Source organism: Protopterus annectens, chromosome 6.part0, assembly GCF_019279795.1.
Source record: "Protopterus annectens isolate FY-2018-M chromosome 6.part0, PAN1.0, whole genome shotgun sequence".
Classification (NCBI taxonomy): Eukaryota; Metazoa; Chordata; order Ceratodontiformes; family Protopteridae; genus Protopterus; species Protopterus annectens.
The window spans coordinates 563,776,969-563,793,174 of NC_056737.1; positions in this window are offsets into that span (position 1 = coordinate 563,776,969).

Sequence of the window (16,206 nt, forward strand, 5' to 3'; positions counted from 1 at the left end):
CCCCGTAAACATATTTAACCGGACGTTAGCATTGCTTACCATCGCGCAAACCCACGCAAACCTGCTTACAATTGCTTAAAAGTCCCTTAATCACTCTGTATCCAACAGCCTCTGTATTACCCAGCAACAAAATACACAACCCTTGGAGGCCTTGCACCCAGCACCCTGTACACTATAGTCACAGCAGTTAACCAGTAAGCAATCACAGCAGTACATAAGACTGAGGTATCTCCAAACAGATTCTCACTATAGGAAAATCAAAATTTACACGTGAAAGGAATCTATATACAGTTTTATGTTGTATAACCTACTATAGTACATAAATATGTGAACTGGATTACTGCATTAAGTCCAGATGTGAGGTGTTATTGTAATAAAGTGTTGAACTCCCCCAATAAACACAAGGACCCCATACAGTGTACATACACATGAATCATGGATACCAAACACATATATAACATGTAATGAATGATAAATCAATGCCAAACAGCAAATAGTGTGCAAATTTAAAATTAAGCAATGCTAAGCATTGCACACCCCTGCTTACAAGGTGTAAGCCATATGTAGGCCAGCTAAATCAGTTTGCCCATTGGTATACCTCTTTAAGCCATACCTACCTTAGGTAAGCAGGTTTGCCCATAGCTTAGCATTTTCAAAACCATCCAATCACAGAAAAGTGCGGGATATCAGCCCTATATAAACCCCGCAGGTGGAAATACATCTCATAACTGGTTGCAGCTTCCTCCTGTAGGCACTATGGCCAGTGTGGGTGAAGGATCACACTTCCAGGTGAGTGCTGGGGCATGCAGGAGTCCAAAGTCATGGCAGGACTCCTTGTTAAATACCATGACCAGAGACTGCTGCAGGGGCCGTACCAGGGTTCCCAATATAAAGTGGAAGCCTGGGACCATCTCACCCATAACTTCACCAGTGCCACTGGCATCCCTCAAACTGGTGAGCAGGTCAGGCATCACTATGCTGACCTGAAACGGAGAAAGAGGGAGCTCTTGGATCAATGTATCCAAGAGGCTAGACAGATGGGTGATGTCCCAGCCATGTGTATCAGTCCACTACCTATTTAATAATTGTCAGCTCATGTATATTATGGAAAGATATGGCTAAATATTCCTCTTATGTCTTTGACAGTGGCAGACGAGTGGGCTGTGAATCGGGAAGCCCATAGCTGTAGACTGCAGAGGTTGTGTCACGAGGCAGGTTAGTAATAATCTTACAAGTACTGTCATAAGAAATAAATCTAAAAGTAATACAGAGTTAATTGCAAGTATAAAACCTGTATTGTGTATGGCATGTACTGAATAATCCAGACAATATGGCAGGAAGAGTCTCATATAGGTTTTATGTAAATAAAAGGTTAACAGCCTGGTAATAAAAGTCTAACTCCTGGACTGCTTGTGTTTACTCTGGTATCATATGGTAATGTAGTGTTGCAATCTCTTAATAGTACTGTTGTATTAAGCACTGTTACCCACACTGTGCTGCATAAATAAAATGTGTAGGAATGTCTGTATATGACTGTTGTAATCACAAGGTCATATTGTACAACTGAGAGAGACTTAGACAGAAAACAGTGAAAAGATAAACAACATAGTCCAAAAAGCACACTCAACTGAGACGTGAAGTGTTGCATTTTTAGCACACACAGCCATGGTTCGAATCCTGGGAGTGGTAGTAAGCTGTAAGCAGACTCATACCCCACAACTGTACAGCTATTGTCAGAAAGTCCAGATAATTGGTGTAAGTCCACTGCCTGTCACCTTGTCCCCCTGGAAAATCAGTGGGATGATCCCAGATGTTTAGGCAGAAAATAGTGACATACAGCTGATTGTCAGACATCATAACTATCAGAAATATATCTATAAGAACAAACCCATCGTTCTAGCAACTCACCAAAGTGTTATGAGAGTAATAAGCAAAGTATGTCCCAACTCCACCCCCATGTTGTGAAGTTATGATCAGAGTGTGTGCAGTAACAGAGTGAGATGTATGTGTATAATAATAATCTGGAATCTGGTAATATGTGTCGCAACATTCAGGTATTGTTAACAAACATTCCCCCACAAGTCTGTCAGATAAGAAAACTGTGCCTAGAAATAAAAGATTGAAATCCTGGACTGGTACTATTTAGTCTGGTATTGAATTGCAGTGTTAGTGTTGCAGTATCTCTGACTAATACGGTATTACTCATTACTGTCATTCACACAGTGCTACGTAATAAAACTGTCTAGGAAACCCTGTATAAGAGTGTTGTAATTACAAGGTCAGATTGTAAAACCATGGGAAACTTATAGACAGAATTCAGAGAAAAGATACACAGCAAAATCTATATAGCAAACTCAACTGTGATGTACACTGTTTTATTTTTAGCACACACAGCCATGGTTTAAACTGTAGCAAGCTGCATGCAGAATCATACCCCTCGACTGTACAGATCTATCTGGAATGTCCAGATAGTTGGCCCATATCTGCTGGATTTTACCCTGTCTCCCTGGCATATCAGCGTGCTAATCTCTGACATTTAGGCAGCATTTAATGCCATATAACTGACTGTCAGGCCTGTAAATATTTGGAAAATGTCTATGAAAACAAACCTGTCATTGTACAACTCACCAAAGCTGTATGAGGGCAATAGTCAAAATATGTCCCAGTTTCACCTGCATGTTGTCAAGACATGCCCAGAGTGTGTGCAATAAAAGATGGTATGTGCATAACATCAACCTGGAATCTGGGAATATGCATAGAAACAGTTTGGTAGTGTTACCAAACAATACCTCCAGATGTATACCAGGTAAGAGGTGTATACTGCATGTAAAACAGAGTTCATGTATATAGTTGTCTACATTCATACTGCTGTCCAAACTAAGGCTATAGGGTAGTGTAATAATACCTGTAAGGTACAGATCACAGCACTGACTAAGTAGTAATGAGAACTACAGGGATATACAAGTTGTTAATTGATGTCCCCCCCCCCCACCATATCTGTAATAATAAACTAAATACACAACTCAATCGGTATGTGTACAATTAAATCTACTGTTGGGACATATGTTCTATTGTTTGATAAATATTGAAATTTGTTTCTATGCATGTGCCATGTTGAAATACTTCCACATTGCATGCTGTTGTAATGGCCACTGTGGTTCCATATATGCATGTGTTCTGCTTGCTATGCAACTGTTCCATATCTGGTGCTTTGGGTTAATGGGAATATCTATGCATGCTATTATACCTAATCCTGGAATGTGTTGACTATTACTAACCCACATATGTTTTAAAATTGAAACACCGTAGCATGTTTGGGAAGGCAGGTCCCAGCAGACCCACCTCGCCTACCTCATTTGGCCATGGCACTGGGCACCCACCACAGGCCCTCCTCATCCGCTGGTCCTGCATCAGCTTTGGGTGGAACCACCTCAGGAGATGGGGCTTTCCCCCCCTGGGAGTGGGCGAGGACAGGATACTATCACCCATCGTCAGGTCCGGGGTCTGGTGTGTAGCGAGCTCCACAGGGAGTTTGGAGATCTGCTATACCAGCTTAAGGGCTGCATGGCACAGCTAGAGGGTCAGCCAGCCCCTCCTACTCAGCCCCCAGCACAGGCACCTTCGGGGCGGTGAAGGTGCAGTGGTGACTGCCCATGGGTGGGGACCTCAGCACCACTGTTTCTACTAGGGGGCTCATGGGCTTCCGACTTCCAAACACCCCTCCCCATCCAAGGTGCTTACCCCCCACATGTATCATTTACTAACTCTATATGCTGTATTGTCTGTCTTGTCTGTTATCCTACCCAAACTTCCTCCCCAAATATACCTACTATCCCTCCCCAACATCCCAATAAAAAAAAAGAAAAGGCAATCTGTTTTCAAAAAAAATCTCGCCCCATACATAGCTGTCCATTTCACACACATGTCCACTGGACACATGTAATCTGGTGTAACTGGCTTCACAACATATGATTGTTGCCCGCACTCCTCTTTCAGGAGTATGAGTTTCCAAATCTACCTCCAAATCAGTGTATATGCACAGCTGTTTCTGTAGAAGAAATGGGTAGCTATGGACCTTCCCTACACCCACCCTGCACATCCATAGCTATTTTCCCTACAGTCTTTCCCTCTTTGTGCCCCTTTTTTACCACTTTCCTATGAACACTTTTTCTTTTCATTTAAAGAAATTAGCAAGGGGGTAAGCAGGAGTAAGCACTTTTAAGCAGCAGTAAGTGGGTTTAAGCCTGTTTGCACGGGAGTAAGCAAAGCCTACACAGGATAAGCAGTTTAGAAGCTAAATGAGTATAAGAAACTATAACCAGAAGTTAGCAGTGCATACCTCACACACACACACAGGAAGGATGTCCTGCATACAGGACAGGTAAAGGGACCACGCCCACATGATGTAGGAATTTATAGTAGTAGGTTGCAATGACAGTGGTAATTGGAAGTACTAAACAGCATGCTGCATACATGTAGCAAGTGGTGGACAGTGATTGGTGCAGAGGCCATCACCTGATCATGTGTGTCACCTACAAAATCCATGCTGCAATCTATTCAAAGCAGCTCAATCCATTTAGTGGAGAGAGACTGAGATAGAGAGAGAGAGAGAGAAAGAAAAAAAAGCAAATACAACAAACAAACAAAAAAAAAAAAACATCCATCCAGCCATCCACACAGCAAACTGTATCCAGAAGAGACATCATTCTCACAACAGGTATGTGAGGTATATATGCATGTAACCAAATGTAGTACTTGGTCCATAATAATGGGATAGATGATGTAGAATGATTTATATGTGCCATCAGGTGTTGTTGTAATGATGTCCAGCTGAACAACTGCTATGGACAATAGTGCCTGTCCCTGTGGGCAGTGGGCCATACCTGTCAACTGTGCAGATCAGCACTGACTGGCAAGGTGTAAGCCATCATAGTGTGTGTTGTGTAATGCAATACATGTATATTAGTGTGGCCAATAGCTGGTGGTGGATGTAATGCCATTATGATGGGCACATAGGATCTTGAGCCCACCACTTGCAGGACAGTCATGTTAATGTGTAATGTAGCATGCACAAATGCCATAGGTGTGTAATAGGCTTAACTGCAATTTCTCCCTATATATACCCCCTAATGTTAAGCTGTGTCCACATGTGGCACCTGTCTGTGTTGTAGCAAGGCAGAACAGTGCAGCTGTGCAGGAAGGAGGGTTAGAGAGTGTGGACCTGATGTCTTACTTGGGAAAGCACTGTCAACAGTAGTAACATAATGATATACTACATGCCAGTGTGACTGCATATAACCTGGGATACTACCCATGTATGTAACACATTCACTCAGATAAGAGTGTTGTACAAGCCATATATACTCAAGTGTCCCAGACAGTAGACTCAAATGCCTTGCTACTGTAATGACAGTATATAGACGCATGTTATGTACATGGCATTACATACACTTATTACAGATGTCATTTCCCTGCTATGTTATCAGACTGGAATGTGAGCAGTGGTTACCAGGGTTGACCATGATTAGCAGGTGTCAGCATTGCTGCAAGATTACAGCTAAGTACATTTGTGCACTCGTAAGCGAAGCCTACACAGTGTAAGTGCCCGTACGGTTAACCATACGTTAGCACCACTTAGCTTCATGCAAACCCACACAAACACACTTAAAGATGCTCAAAACTGCCTTAACCACTCTGTATCCAACAGCCCTTGTTCTGCCAAGCATCAAAGTAAACAGCCCTTGCAGGTCTTGAACCCAGGATCCTGTACACTGTAGTCACAGCAGTTAACCACTATGCCATCACAGCTGTAAAGATAGCTGTTATTTTTCCAATATATCTGTAAGTACACATATTGAATAGTATTGAATAAGTGCTGTGACTTCTAGAATTGTGTAGTACTTGTTAATGATATTACTCTTGCATCACATATGTTGTTAAATCTAAATATACACATATCAGATAAATACAGTGTGATATATATCTGGGAAGGTATATACAACAGTAATGTTTACACATGACAAGGATATACATATATATATATATATATATATATATATATATATATATATATATATATATATATATACATATGTAGATATATGTGTACATGTGCATACACATATATATATATTTATATATATATATATATATATATATATATATATATATATATATATATATATATACTTATATACTTCTGTATATTGCATCATATATATGGCCATATATAGATCTCTCTCTCTCTCACTCTCTCTCTCTCTCTCTCTCTCTCTATATATATATATATATATATACATCATATATATTTATGTATGTATGTACATCATATATATAAATATATATATATATATATATATATATATATATATATATATATATATATATATATATATATAGATATATATCTCAAAGAAAACTGCAGACTTGTCTCACACTTTGTGTAACTTTGGTAAAATAAAAAGAAAACCACAAGTGATAATGGAGAACTATATCACACAAAATGAACTTTAATCCACTGGTGTAGCGCTTTCAGCCCAAGAATTAGGAGGCCTTCATCAGTACCCAGGTTCTATGAGGGATATGAAGTCAGTAACTATCATGACTGTCACCATGTACTGACTGCAATCCTCAGACTATGCTTCTGCAGTTCTAAGATAGGTAATCTGTGAGTAATGCAAGACACATAAGACACCAAGCACTGGCCAGTCTCCTCAAAGAAATAACATTGTCATGACAGTATTAAATCATGTAGACCAGCCATAGCCACACTAACCCTGTTAAACCAAGATTACTCCAAATGCAGAAGAGCAAAACTTACATTCTGTAGTCATGTCTGGAACATCCCCCCTCCTGTTTGCTGGCCTGTCTCCACAGTGTATGTTGTTAGAGGTATATCCCACTACCATCTGTGATACTGTTTGCCAAACACTGACTTGAAGTCCTGCTCAAAGTGAATGAAAGGGGCCAACACCCACATGATGTTCCTAGTTATAGGAGTGTGTTTCCATGCGATTGGCTATGGGAATGTTACCACAGCTGTTCCACATGCAGTCAGCTAGTGGGGGATTGCAATTCATGCACAGGCCATCAGCTGATCATGAGCATCACTTACAAAACACAAGCTGCTGCCTAAGCAAAGCAGGTATACTTCTCCACATCCACCAGAGTGGGAGTGAGAGAGACAGACAGAGACAAACTAAGACAGGGAGGGAGTAGGAGAGTAAAAGCTAAGCATGTCCATGTCACACACTTACCAGTATGAGGTTTCAAACCCCTGCCTGACTATGTATTGCTATTACATGTCTATGCAGTTATTGCATGTGCCACAGAGTTTATATGCTGGGGAAGCTGTCCAAAGTTTTAGTTGATAGTGTGTGACATCAGCAACAGTGATAAAGGAGGGATAAGACAGGTGTACTACATATGCCTGTCCACAAGAACAGGTGTCAAAGATGACACAGTCACATTCTCTCAGGGACTCACACACATTATCACAGTTGGCAGGGTCAGGATTAGACTTCCTAACTAACTAGTTTACCACACTACAGTAGTATGCAGGTATCACATGCACCCCAGAGGTTATCAGGCTGATATATGGGCAAAGGGTATGTCAAGGTGTCTGACATCAGAAGGCATGCTTCAGTAGGCCAATGGGAAGTGTAGTGAGTGTGAATGGTGTCCAAATCATTATACTCCACACACACCCAGACACAGGTTTGCGAGTACTGACATGCATGGGTGCATTGCTTCACAGGTGTGTAGTGGCTGACTATGCCAGAAGGCTGTAAAAGGCTTGGTAAAGGGTATACCTTGGCATCAAGCCACATGACAATGGTCTGCAGTGTGGCTCAGGGGTGTAGTGTCTGGATTGGCCCACACAGGTGGGTATTTTATTCACCATCCACTCATCTGGGTGACTACTGTGGGTGGCCAGTGCTGTGCAATGCTTGCCATGTATGTATTCTAGATTCCATAACATGGACGATGTCTGGGATGTGCACACATCCAACATGTATGTTCTGTGACATGTGGAAGTGTACCTAGGGTGTCAGGGGCATGTTGTGTAGACAGATTGTTATCATCAGATGTGCCATTCTGACCTCATGTGGTGAGAACTGGCAATGGAAACCAGATTGACCCTGCACTTACATTGACAGCATGATACAGGTGTATTCACTGGTTTCAGTGGGATCTGTCCATACATGGCATGTGTATAAGGCATGGTATGTCCTTTATGGGTTACATTTGCTGACTCTACAGTTGTTGCAGGTGTCCAGTGGGGAACATAGCAAAGGAGCACTGCATGCAATGATTTGTCTATTGTAGGGATGGGACAGGGTGTCATGTCCTCTGTAGTCCACTGCAATCACACCATGATTACTATCTGTGGGCAGTATGCAAGGAACTGCCAACATAGTAGTTGTTGCCTAGCCAAGTGGGTTTGTGTATGAGACATGGGTGGAGAGTGTTCTCTGGGTAATACAAGGGTTTCCTATATTGTTTCCCAAGCCATTATGTCACATGTAGAGGTATGGATTGTCTACCCCAGACTCTCTGCTGTTTGACATTTCTTATCATTGTAAGGTGGACATTGTGACATATAATAGGCCCACCATATAAGAAATATGCAAAACCTGCTCTACAATTAGTCCTGTCATTACATACTTACAGTTACCTCCACACAGGATACTAATCTCACACACACACACACACACACACACACACACATACACACACACACACACACACACACACACACACACACACACACACACACACACACACACACACACATACACACACCAAGTCTCATAGTTGCCATGTCTGGGATTAGACCTCCTACCTAACAAGTACATCACACTAGAGCAATAAACAGTTATAGCACACGCGCCACAGAGCTTACTGGGCTCCTCTTTCCCCAAAGGTATATTTCAAAGTGAATGACATCAGCAGGTCATAGGTTCATAGGTTCATAGGGTGGCACTAGGCTATCGGCCCTAGAGCCTATAGATGCCTAACCATGACAATTTCATGGCTATGTCTTCCCACGATATTTACTTCCCTGATCCCCTGTCTAGAAGGTGACTGGCATGATCCCCGGGATCAATTTCCTATCTCCCATCCAATCGTCAAGGTTCTTTTTGAAGAGTGTCAAAGAGGCACTCTGCTTGACATGTATGGGCAGTCTATTCCAGAGTCTGGGGAGTCTGTGGGTCAGGAACCCATTCCTCCAGCATGTATTGTTCATTGTGATGACAAGGTTTGGATCCCTGGAGCTTGTGGCTGTGAGGGATTTGGATTGCTTTAAGTGTAGCATGTCCAACAGCTCTGGGGAGTGAGGTTTTTACCTGTGTGGCTGTTATTACCAGAATCTGGCAATCTTCCAGTGTTGAGATGGGCCCTTTAGCAGGTGGGAGGGGGGGGTGCAGTTTTCACTGAATCGATCTGCTAGGATATTGGCAATATCCTTGGGAGCAGTATGTTTAATGCCATCCTGTTGTAGCTCAGAGCAGATGTGAGCATTGCCATTTAGATTCCTGACATAGCTATGGAATGGCTTGCAGTTGTGTTTGGCATCTTTGGCTATATTATGTTTGTAACTATCTTTGGAGGATGTTATGAGGGATCTTAGATTCTTACTGAGGTTGATAAGGGAGTATTTTGCATCCTGGAAATTCCCTCGTTTCTGCAACAGTTTCCTTTTTTGTTGTACAGTATGTTTATGGCAGGGAGCCACCACATTGGCTTCCTTTTCTTGGTGGGGAGCATATTGGTTCTATTTTGGATGTCACAATTCATGCATGAGTGGATGTGCTCGTACAGTACCTCAGTGCAGGATTCATCAGTCGTCCTTTCAGTTCCAGTCTGCATGGGTGTCATGATGTTAGTCATGTCTGACATGTGTAGTGTGATGTTGGCTTTGGAGATGTGTGTTATGGAGGTTTCCTTACTGAGGTCTGGGGGAGGGATGTGGATGTTAAGGGTGATTAGCTTATGGGCAGACCTGACCACCAATGGGGTGACCATAGGTGTTCAGTATTGATTTCCCATGTTGGTAATGACCAGGTCTAGGATATTTGAGCCCCTGGTGGGACTATAGGTTACTTGATCCAGGGCATTTGGAATTATGACTTCCAAGAACCATTGGGCACATGTGTTGGTACACAAGTAGTTTTCCCAGTTATTGGCAGGGTAGTGTAAGTCACTCAGTATAGGGTGTTTGGTTGCATCATAATATTTCCCTGTATGTTTAGTAAGGTGTAGTGGGAATCTTGGGGTATGGTGGGGGTTCTGTAGCAAGCTATACAATTTAGATTGCAGTATTACCTAGTGTTAGTTGCACCGGGGACATTTCACATGCATTCTGTTGGGCAAGTAGCCTGGTGGTGTAAATATCCTTGGTGAATATGGGCACTCCTCCACCTTTGATGTGTTGGTCCTGGTTTGGTGGCTGACAGGTGTGGTGAGAGCTGTACCTGGTATTGCAGGGGTGCTCTCTGGAGCCTTGGATCAGGTCTCTGTTAGTGCACAGATATCGATGTTCTAGATCTTTAGGAGTGCCTAATGACTGTGAATGGCCACAAAAGCATTGATCCTTACACACACACACACACACACACACACACACACACACACACACACACACACACACACACACACACACACACACACACAGAGTTTCACAGTTGCTATGTCTGGGATTAGAACTCCTACCTAACTTGTACATCACACTACAGAATTACGCAGTTATAGCACATGCCACAGAGCTTACCATGTTACTCCTTCCCCAAAGGTTTATTTCAAAGTGAATGACATCAGCAGCCCTGCCAAAGTAGGGCAATGGATATTGTAGTGAGTGTGAATGGCCTTTAAAGGATTGATCCCTACACAGACAAACACACAAAGCTCTACAGTTGTCATGTATGGGAATAGAACTCCTATCTAAGTAGTACATCACACTATAGTTATATGCAATAGCACATGCCACAGAGCTTATAGGGCTACTCTTTCCCCAAAGGTGTATTCCAAGGTGAATGACATCAGCAGGCTTGCCAACGTAGGTCAATGGGGAGTGTAGTGACTGTGATTGGCCACAAAAGCATTGACCCCTACACACACACACAAAGATTTACAATTGCCATGTCTGGGGTTAGAATTCCTACCTAACTAGTACATCACACTATAGCATTACACAGTTACAGCACGTGCCACGGAGCTTATAGGGCTACTCCTTCACCAAAGGTGCATTTCAAGGTGAATGACATCAGCAGGTTTGCCAGAGTAGGGCAATGGGGAGTGCAGTGTGTGTGCATGGGCCATAAACCATTCATCTGGAAGCAGACACACAACACTCAGGCACACACAGGTTTATATTTCACAGGTACTTGTATACAACTGCTAGATGAATACTGACTTGTACAGTCATGTTACACAGTTACCAAAAGCACCAAAGACACTATAGTGCTGAGGGATACAAGAGGCAAATGTCTGCAGTGCTTGACTTTGCACATCATGTGGTTTTAGCCAATTGGATGTGTGCTGAGTGGGACAGGCCTCATGATGGGAGGCTCTTTGTCACTGTCTGTCACTCTCTTCCACACATCTATGTATGTGTACTTTTGGCCTATTATAGTGTGTTGTCCTTGGATATATGTGTGTATTCCTATCCAATATGTGTGCAAAGCATCATTGGTGTGCAGTTTGGAGTGTGTGCATAAACATCTGTGACTGTCAGATATGTATAGTCCACTGTTGTTGCCAGACATGACTTCAAAGTGTGGGAGCATGCCCAGTATGATCTTCTGTATTGAATGTGTGAATCCATTCCAGGTAGATTGTACTCCAGTGCAGGCTTTTGTGTTCTACATCTACAGCAAGAAACCTGTTTATGCTTGATATCTGTAGATCAGTTGACAATATGGGGTCAAAATGGACAAAGGATAGTGGGTTACTGTAGGTAATTGTGTCTGTGCTGCTTCTGCTACATGGTTTTGGTGCTAGCAGAGATATTCAGACATATGTACTGTTTTACACTGTGATGCTTTATTTCATCAACTACTGTCAGGTATACATATTTGCTTGCAGTAATTTCCGAGGGAACACAGAGTGAATGCAGCTGTGTCCAGTATTGTGGTCTGCAGCCTACATATTCTTGGACAATCATGCCATTCTGGAGGGGAAGCTACAGACACTTGCTGATGGGTCTGTGTAAATGGTTCAGCACCTTGATACAGTGATAGCTGAGGATCCCATGCTTGTACATCCATCGGCATGACAGTATTTCCATATCCTGCTGTGGCCATACCTCACAGCTGTACAGATTCACACAGGTTACCCAGAGCCAGGGGTCATATTAGTGGACATTACCCCTTCACTGTGTGGTTTACAAGCAAGTTTCCAGCCACCCATTCCTGTGTTTGCAGGCACGGGTAGTATGTGCACATGGCTGAGTTTCAGACTTTGCACACTCCATGCCATCCATGTTCCTACCCCCCCTCTATTATTCTATCCTTTTCCAAACATTATGCGAACATTATCTGATAAGTTCTCTATAGTTATTGCTTCATCACAGCAGTAATTTGGTGTTGGTCCACAGTTCATGCAGTAGGACATGGTGGACATGTTACCTGGATTTGTCGACATGGTCTTGAATTTGGGTTCTGCAGACAGTGTTATGTTGTTATTTGGGAGTCCATGACATAACATACATTGACAGTACAGGTGAGACACTGGCCTTTGGCATAGGAGTGTAGGGCATTTGGTAGTGATGCAGGCCATTTGTAGCAGGCCATTGTATTGTGTCACTCCTACAGTCCCAGACTGCAAGCCACTATATTCCCCTGAGGTGACAGGGTAGGTGTGCAAGGTGTTAATGTCAATACTTTCTGTCCTTATTGATCCAGTGGTGTGGATGCTGGCAGGGTGCTGCTTACAGCTAGGGACACACCTGCATGGTACACCTCCTCAGCATGCTGCATTCTGTGGACATTTCCATACAGAGGTGGGGGGGTTCATATTGTACTCATTCCCAACAGCAGGGATAAGACCTATGAGGTACCTGTGGGTGATGGTGGGGTGAGCTGGGTGCATGTGTGCTATGGACGCTACTTGCATCTGACTCACAGATATATGTGAGGCATTCCACTTATGCTGGCTTGTGCAGGGACATCAGCAGTTTCTTAATACTTCATACCTCTGATCTTTGTGGTCTGCCAGTGTTTGGCCAGATGGCATCAGTATTCCATACTACAAACCCAACTAATGTGCTGCTAACCTGTATGTACAATTCCAAAGGTGTGTCCATTTGAGAGTAACATATTATACACTGTCTGTCTGTAGTACTTTCACCTGTGTACTGTATGTATGTCTGGGTCCACATTCATGCCACTTCCATTTTTCAGATGGTGACAGATATTAAATCCAAACACTTACTATGGCTTACAGCTGGAATGTATTTTGCTGGGATGCATTGTGTTTGGCACTGCAGTTGTGAGAATTTGGCTCTATCATCGGCAGTACTGGCCAATGGCCACCAGGACAAACCTCACCATGCCTACATGCTGACCACTCTCACATCATATACAACACACACTAACCTAACACACGCAGCCCTGCATATTGCACACATGCTACAATCTATCCTGCTACTTTGGCCAGCTCAGGTAATCTGTGCTTCACTGTTATTGTACCTGCACATACATGTTACTACATTTCTACATAGGATTGTGGGGGGGGGGTTACACCTGACAACTGTACACATTCGCTAAGACTAAATTGGTATTTCACGTACTCCATTTCATTCTGTATTCTGACCTGTCATGCAGACTAGAGGCATATCAGTGTACTACTGTTCTTAGGTTTTATTGACCTACATTTCAGTTTCAGACATCTTACCCTTCAGAACTAACATCCCACTGCCTGACCTGTTGTAGTCTGTCTGTGTAGGTCTGGAGGGGGGGGCTGTTCTCCATAGCCATCAATCAGAGGCCTTAGCACAGCCTTTCTCTGTGTTTGTCTATGCCAGTCCTGATGGCTGAGACTGTTGTTGGGTATGTGAGCCTCCCTGACTGGCATGTGTGTGTCCTATGGACACACATTTGGCCCACAACATTTCCTGCAATGGATTTTGTCACCTTGTCTAGTACTGGCTACTATGGTGATGCCAGTATTTGTTACAGATTTCATGCTGCCACTATAGGTGTCTAGTATCTGTTGGCATCCCATTCAGCCACCCAATGTCCTTGCATGCTCACATCCATAACATGGATACAAGTAACAAAACATACTACTCCATTCAGCAATTGATAGGGAGAGTGATTTAACTTGTGGCTGTGCCAGTATTGAGGATGTCGCTGGAGGGCTGACTATGTTGGCTGCACATAGTACACTCCCTATACATGGTTAAGCACAGGTAGTGTCATGTTTGGCATCCCTTTTACTGTATGTGTGAGTCAGAGAGAGGTGCCATTCCCTGGGTTCCTACCATGTCAGTGTATATGCTATGCATTGCCTCTATGCCAAGGCCTGGGCATACTGGGCACACCTCCTTCTGCCTACTGGGGCAGGCTCAGGTTGTTCCTCTTCTGAGTCACTCTGTGCCTGTCCAGGCCTTGGCAATGGTGGGGGCTGTGTGGCCCTGCCCCTTGCTGTTCCTGCTACAACTGTTTCCGCAGGATCATATTGTGTAGCATGGCATATAGCTGGTGAGTACTGCAAGGCTCCACCAGATATGTCCAGGCACCAGAACCGTGACTTGAGCATCCCAAACTCATGATCTATTATGATTCTGGTCTGTGCGTGTGCCTCATTATGGAGTTCTTGTTCGGGTGTGTGTGCATTTGTGATGGGTGTCATCAGCCACGGCACCAGTGCGTAACCAGCATCTCCCACTAAGTGGTCATAAAGGATGTCCCAATTGCCAAATCTGTGGTACAGCTGCATCATATGCCAGATGTGGGAGTTGTGATAGCTTCCTGGGCAGCCATCACACACTTTCATTATTATGCCCTGGGCATCGTGCATGACCTGGCAGTTGATGGAGGGGAAGCCCTTGCAGTTGATGTATACCCTACCCTGCTCACTGGGTGGTGCTTTGATGTGTATGTGCATGCAGTCTATGGCACCCACTATCACAGGGTATTCAGCTATTTTGCGGAAGAGACATGTATTGCTGGTCAATGCCTCACGGCTGTTGTGGAAATATATGTGCTCACTGGCATGTGCTGACATGGCATCCAGGAACTGGTGGAGTAGCCTGGATTCTGATGCCTGTGAGATCCCCATGATATCCCCAGTTGGCCTTTGGAAGGTACCTGTGGCTAGTATTCTTAGGCCTACACATACCTTGGTATCCAATGGGATGGGTTCCCCTCTGTTGGCTCTGAGTGTGAGACGTGGCCAGCACAACTCAACAATTTGCTGTAGGAGGTCCCTGTCCACCCTATAGTGCTCCACTATCTCCAGCTCATGTAGCCCCTGGTAGGTTACCCTGGGTCTGTACACTCTTCTCTTTCTCCTCACTGTGGGTTGGTCATCAGCATTCTCATCCTCACCACCCTCAGCCTCTTCCACATGTTGATTTATGAGAGCTAATGCAGCCCCTATCATTTTGTTGCTTTTGTTAGGTAAAATTTCCCCACTTGTATACACCGGTGGTGTAGAGTTTGTGGGAAAAAAACAGAGAGAAAGGTGTTTGCATAGTTTATAGTAGTGTGCTGGGCTGGGCTGCTGCCTGTGTAATTGGCTGATTCTGATACATTTCACCTGTCAACTATGCTAGTTCTCCTTGATTACCTTCCTGCTGCTGTTTTCCCTTCCCATTACCTTCCTGTTTAAGCTCCAAGGCGTGCCGTGCAAGCACAGTGCTCAGATGTGCACCGAGCTGTTATTTCCTGGTTTACTTTTATTTTTTGTTTGTTTAAAATACGGTGCGTGGCGCTCATACCCGCTTAGGCAATGTAAAGAGTGCTTGGCAGCTTCAGACACACCCCTTTGCTTTGCTCTGCTAAGATGAGGGCAAACCCAAGCCACAGGGCTCCAATAAGCTTACGGTATGCCTGACACATCCATCTATGATGTCAGCTAGCTCTTAGGCTTGCACCATGGTCTTTCTGCACATACACAGTTGGGTGCAGGCTAGCCATGAGGGGGAATCTGGGATTCAGTATCATTCCCCTCATTTGCAAAGGATTACCTGCTAATGCC